Genomic DNA, 6,826 nt, shown 5'->3' with positions numbered 1-6,826 from the left:
TTATGTGCGGTGGGGGGGTATAGGGGGTGAGTGATCACTGTGTATAGCACACCTTTGTTATAGATCATTTATCACTGGTTCAATTATCACTCACCTGTACTACATCAGTGGAGGCTGCTGAGGGCAGGACAACTCATAATAATGTCTGTAATGGAGTCAATGGAGTGGTATCAACCCCATCAACAACATGGTTTCCATGTGTTTGATACCACTCCATCGACTCCATTCCAGCCACTATTATGATCCGTCCTCCCCTCCGCAGCCTCCACTGATACTCATGCACCAAAATCAGAAAAGTTGAGATATTGAACTATTTGGCATTGTATCACACATCTCCCTCTATTCAGCTCTATAGTGTCATTAATATTAAGCCCCTGACACAGTGTGTTATAAGTCTATTTCGAGAACACTTTATTTCTTCTGACATGTAGGATAAATAGTTTGGCACATCCAATTATTTTTCATACCCCAGTTTCTAGTCATTAAAGTCAAATCCAGCGTAGACCATGAGGAATCAATTAAAGTATAGTTAAATTAGACTAAAAATACTCCAAAGCAGAACGTTGTGCAAATGTTTCTCACCTCCATCAATCAAATCTCCACATCACTATTATCAATACATTCCATTCCACGTTGACATGAACTTGTACATTTTTCATACCATCTCCCACCCCAAAACACTGGACTATGCATGATGACATCATATGGTCCACTATCAATCTGTCTTTCAGCATAAAATCTCTCTTTCAGTGGCAGGCTTTGGTAATGTGGACGTGAAGTCGATTTCTCAGGAGTGTACGTCTGCCTGAGACACTGGTCTGCCTCGTTTTCTGCATCAGCCCTCAAACCCACATGTGATTGTCGCCTAACGTAATGTCTGGCCGGCACTCTGTGGCCATGTAATAAAATTTGGAGTCAAATTATGTTTCCAAGGCCACAAATCTTGAAACAAATCAGTTTATGTACTGCTAATATGTTAGAAAGTAATGGCTTGGAAATCAGTTTCATTTACCATCGCTACATTCGAGCGAGGAGGAAAGGGAGGGAGAAGAGAGAGAGAAATAGAAAGAGAGAGTAAGAGAGAGAAAGAGATAGAGGTAGGGAGAGAGAGAAACAGGGAGAGGGAAAGATTATAAATTCACTACTACAAACGTCTTCAATGGAAAAAACATGTATTTCAACTGGCCCAGCATTATTCTAAGTCAAATTAATAATAAGAAGCTGCCTGTAAATTAACTAAATTAAAAGGATGACTCCTGGATAGCTCTTGAGCTTGTTGAATGGCTTTCCGCCTGATCCTTATTATATCCAAGCTGTGTCTCAACACCCAGTGGGAAAGATGCAGCAGGACAGTAGGCTAGGCTATTAGTACAGTCCAGCTAAACATGAGTCTGTGGTTTGAATTTAATAGAGCTGGCACATATAATGACTTACATGGTTGCTTGCACTCCCCCTTGCCTACCAACTCATGCAGTGTATATTTAAAAAGTACTCAGATGTTTGCCTATACTATCTTCTTTGTAATTATCCTAGCCTTGAGTTCCCAAAGAAAATGCACCGCTGATGTCATGGTGGTTTTGGCCTTTGACTGCTCTAATATGAATCTCATACATTACAACGGCTTCCAATGAGAAAGGATTCGTTTGAATTAAACTTGGGCCCAAGTTGACACGTGATCAAATATTCTGTTGTCATTTCTGGTCAGACTTAACAGGCATGTCTGTATTCTTATTGACTTAAGACATGACATTGCTATGGTCAGAGGTGATTTAAAATGTTCCAGAGAACAACAAAGAATCCCCCAGGGAAGTCAACCCCCGCTCATATAGAACACAATGCAACCTTTTTTTAATATGAGTGCCAAGATCCCACAATCAGTCTTGCAAAATATTGACGGACACATAGATAAGGGCACGTAGCATGCGGATCTTAATCACAGATGCAAGGGGACCAATAAATTGCTCAAGCAGTTCGCTGATCAATTCCACACAACAAAAAAATCTATTGCGAACTGCCACTAACCTGCCGAAGGGGAAATTGGCCAAGAATGAAATTGGTGTAATAAAAAGACCATGATACTTCCATCTTGTCAATAACATGTAAAACAGATCGGCTACACGCTAACTCCCCTGACCATGTACCTCAGGTGTATCGCAGGTCGCAATCGGAATCAGCTTAGCCATAATTGGTCTACTGAGGCAGAGAGAGAGTATGACTGTAAGGAAAAGAGTGATAGAGATAGATGTTGATAGTAGAAGGGGATAAGAGATGGAGAGATAAAGGTGGTATATAAAGATAGAAAGAACGAGGGATAAAGAGCAAGAGGAAGAGGGAGAGCGATTGTGCTAAGGACCTGGGCCCGTTTGCATAAAACATCTTAAGTGTTTCCTTTAAAGATTTCCCTGAATAAATAATTTCCCCTTACCTAAGGAAATTTAAGGGTGCTGCAGAGCCCCTAAAACATTTTCCTTAGGTAAGTGCATAATTTAAGGGGTTTTAGGGTAGTTTGAATGCATACTGTAGATGCGGTAAAGAGGTCAATCGATCTCAACCAAAACAATGGGGTTGCCATGGAAACACGTGGAGGAAAGGGCCATGAGGGAAAGATCCTGAGTCTTGCCATTGCCCTCCAGCAGAATTAGCCTACATGTAGGCTATTGTTTATACATATTTCACACTATGTTTAGGTAAACATCTGAGTATAATGCTTGTATGGATGTCAACCCCAACACATGTTTATGTCATCCTTACCAATCAACTGCATTACAGGTAAACACGAATTTGATTACCGCCACCGATTTCTGTATGCTAGCTATGCTAACAAGTTTATACGAACGGGAGTAGGCATTTAGCAGTCACTTCTTCTAAACCTGAAAACTGACAACTTCTACATGTCTGCATTCCATTGACTCCTTCACCACATCTATGTATGGCAGAAAGAGTCTGGTTATCATGTAGACTGACTGAACATCTTGTCATACAGACGGCATTTTGGGGGATCGCAAAATAGAACTTCTGCATTCAAGACAGGAGAAACAAATAAATTCAGAAAATAATAAAACGCGCTTTGTTTAGTGACTTCTTCTCAACTTGTTTCTATTACTCTCTAGCACGTCAAGATATCCTAAAGAGCTAGCTAAGATTAGCTGTGTAGCCATGGATTGTGCACCTTCCATTGTTTAGCTAAGTAGCTAGCTATCTATACACCTAGCTAGCTGGTTGATGTTTTACGATAAAGGCCTGATTGATGGAGTGCTGCAGTGATAGTTGTCCTTCTGGAAGGTTCTCCACAGAGGGAATCTGGAGCTCTGTCAGAGTGACCATCAGGTTCTTGGTCACCTCCCTGATCAAGGCCCTTCTCCCCCGATTGCTCTGTTTGGCCCGGCGGCCAGCTCTAGGAAGAGTCTTGGTGGTTCCAAACTTCTTCCATTTAAGAATGATAGAGGCCACTGTGTTTTGGGGGGCCTTCAATGCTGCAGACATTCCTTGGTACCCTTCCCCAGATCTGTGCCTCGACACAATTCTGTCTCTGAGCTCTTCAGACAATTCCTTCAATCTCAGAATGTTTTAAAATGTATTTAACTAGCAAGTAAGTTAAGAACAAATTCTTATTTACAATGATGGACTACACCGGCCAAACCCAGACGACCCTGGGCCAATTGTGCACTGCCCTCTGGGACTCCTGGATTCGAACCAGAGTGTCTGTAGTGAAACCTCAAGCATGAGATGCAATGACTTAGACCAATGTGCCACTTGGGAGCCCAGCTCATGGCTTGGTTTTTGCTCTGACATGCACTGTCAAATGTGGGACCTTATATAAATAGGTGTGTGTCTTTCCAAATCATGTCCAATCAATTGAATTTACCACAGGTGGACTCCAATCAAGTTGTAGAAACATCTTAAAGATGATCAATGGAAACACGATGCATCTGAGCTCAATTTCGAGTCTTATAACAAAGGGTCTGAATACTTATGTAAACAAGGTATTTCAGATTTTTCTTTTTAATACATTTGCATACATTTAAAAAAATCTGTTGTCACTTTGTCATTATGGGGTATTGTGTGTAGATTGATGACTAAAATGTTTAATTTAATACATTTTCGAATAAGTCTAACGTAACAAATTGTGGAAAAAGGGAAGTGGTCTGAATACTTCCTGAATGCACTGTAGCGAGGTATCTTTGGTCATGTGAAAGGGGCTCACTTTTTAGCCAGGTAAATTTCTATGTCAACGAATCCTTCAGAACTAACCTACTCAGAGGCTAACTCACGGCTAACTCCACTTACCCTGAATGAAATGACTGAGCCACGAGTTGAGGAAAAATTAAATCAGTTTCCCTGCCTCTTACAAAGATTGTGTCATCATCCCCTTCATTTGAAGAAGACGACTGACTAAATATTTTATTAATCAAATGTTTATTTGTGTTAAAAAAACAATGATGTTAAAATATATCAAGGACCTCAGCCACCTGAGCCACGGCTTGTTCAACCCGCTACCATCTAAAAGGCGACAGTACAGGTAAATCAAAGTTGGGACAGAGAGACTGAAAAACAGCTTCTATCTCCGGGCAGTGTTGTAGTACTCTAGACCGGTCACGGACCCCATGTTGAGTGTCTTGGTCTTGTCTCCGTGTCAGATACATTTGTACTCAGTCTCGGACAGCGAGGACTCCTAATTTCTTCCCAAGACCAGCCGAGGCCAGCGGAGTAAAAAACTCGAATTAGCTTCCATTCAGTCAGCGCATAAAACCCCTTCGCCAGGCCAAATATTTATTGAAACCTTAATACAGTTTCTTAACAGCCTTTATATCTACTATAGACATGTTTGCACAGTGGTGAATCTATAGGCCTTCAATGTGTGACAGGTTAGTACAGCGGCGAACCTATAGGCCTTCAGTGTGTGACAGGTTCATGATTCTGAAAGGACAGCAACCGTAATACCATTGTGTAGGAGAGAGCACTTTATGTAAAACACAAATGGCCAGTGGAGGCTATATGCAGGTATTAACCGTCTACACACTTATTTTTCAGTGGGCATTGCCTATACTCACTTCTTAATCCCTACTGATGCATATCAAAGTAGTGTAGTGGAGGTATACGACTTATTCCATATGTAGTATAATAAAGATATCATGCACAAAGCAGCCTACACAATTGCAAAGCATGTGAAATATATTCACATGCACGCCGCACACATAGCCTAGTTTCAGCGGAATATCATCTGCAGGCAGCAAGAGTGCGCAGCTCTCGACTGGTTTTGGCATGGAGCAGCTCACAGAAGAATGTCATCGGTAGCCGGCTTGGTAGGAAAGACATTTCGACTTATGATATCTATCAGTAAATGCCAACTAAGGCAACAATGGGTATGCAAACCAGGTATTGAAAAAGTTTAGTCCAAAGTGTTGGTTAGTAAGCTATTTCTGATCCGCAATTGTCATCATGCACTGTTTGCATCAGGGGTGTAGACATGGATGGGCCTGGGTGGACTGAGGCACACCCACTGGGGAGCCATGCCCTGACAGGCACACCCAATCAGATTGATGTTCTATAAAAAAAAAAAAATGTCATTTTGAGAGTGAAAATCACCTTTGGCAGAGATGACAGCTGTCATTCTTTTGGGTAACTCTCTAAAAGCTTTGCACACCTAGATTGTACAGTATTTGCACATTAATTAAAACATTCTTCAAGCTTTGTCAAATTGGATGTTGATAATTGCTAGATAGATATTTTCAAGTCTTGCCATAGATATTCAAGCAGATTTAACTGTAACTAGGCCACTCAGGAATATTCAATGGCATCTTGGTAAGCAACTCCAGTGTATATTTGGCCTTGTGTTCTAGGTTATTGTCCTGTTAAAATATGGATTTGTCTCCCAGTGTCTGTTGGAAAGCAATCTGTACCAGGTTGTCCTCTAGGTTTTAGCCTGTGCTTAGCTCTATTACGTTTCTTTTTATCCTAAAACACTCCCTAGTCCTTGCCGATGACAAGCATACCCATAACATGACGCGTCCACCACCATGCTTGAAAATATGAAGAGTGGTACTCAGTGATTCTAAACATAAAGCTTTGTATTCAAGACATAAAGTGCATTTCTTTGCTGCATTATTTGCTGTTTTACTTAAGTGCCTTATCGCAAACAGGATTCAAGTTTTGGAATATTTCTTATTCTGTACAGGCTTCCTTCTTTTCACTCTGTCAATTAGGTTAGTATTGTGGAGTAATTACAAGGTTGTTGACCAAGCCTCAGTTTTCTCCCATCACAGCCATTAAACTCTGTAACTGCTTCAAAGTCACCATTGGCCTCATTGTGAAATCCATTAGTTGTTTTCTACCTCTTCGGCAACTAAGTTAGGAAGGACACCTGTATCGTTGTAGTGATTGGGCATGTTGATACACCATCTAAAGTGTAATTAATAACTACACCATGCTCAAAGTTATATTCAATGTCTGCATTTTTTATTTTACCCATCTACCAATAGGTGTCGAGGGATCTTACATAGTGTATGTGTGGGGTACAGTGAGGAGGTAGTCATTCAAAAATCATCTTAAATACTATTATTGCACACAGAGTGAGTCCTTACAACCTATTATGTGACTTGTTCTGCAAATTTTTACTCCTTAACTTATTTAGGCTTGCCATAACAAAGGGGTTGAATACTTATTGAATACTTATTCATTTTTTATGAATTCATTTAAAAAAAAAATCAAATTTGACATTATGGGATATTGTGTGAAGGCCATTGACAACAAATCTCAATTTAATCCATATTAAATTCATGCTTTAACAGAACAAAATGTGGAAAAAGTCAAGGGGGGTGAGTACTTT

The sequence above is a fragment of the Oncorhynchus mykiss genome, chromosome 14 (assembly GCF_013265735.2).
Source record: "Oncorhynchus mykiss isolate Arlee chromosome 14, USDA_OmykA_1.1, whole genome shotgun sequence".
Taxonomy (NCBI): domain Eukaryota; kingdom Metazoa; phylum Chordata; class Actinopteri; order Salmoniformes; family Salmonidae; genus Oncorhynchus; species Oncorhynchus mykiss.
This window is presented reverse-complemented; position numbering follows the sequence as displayed.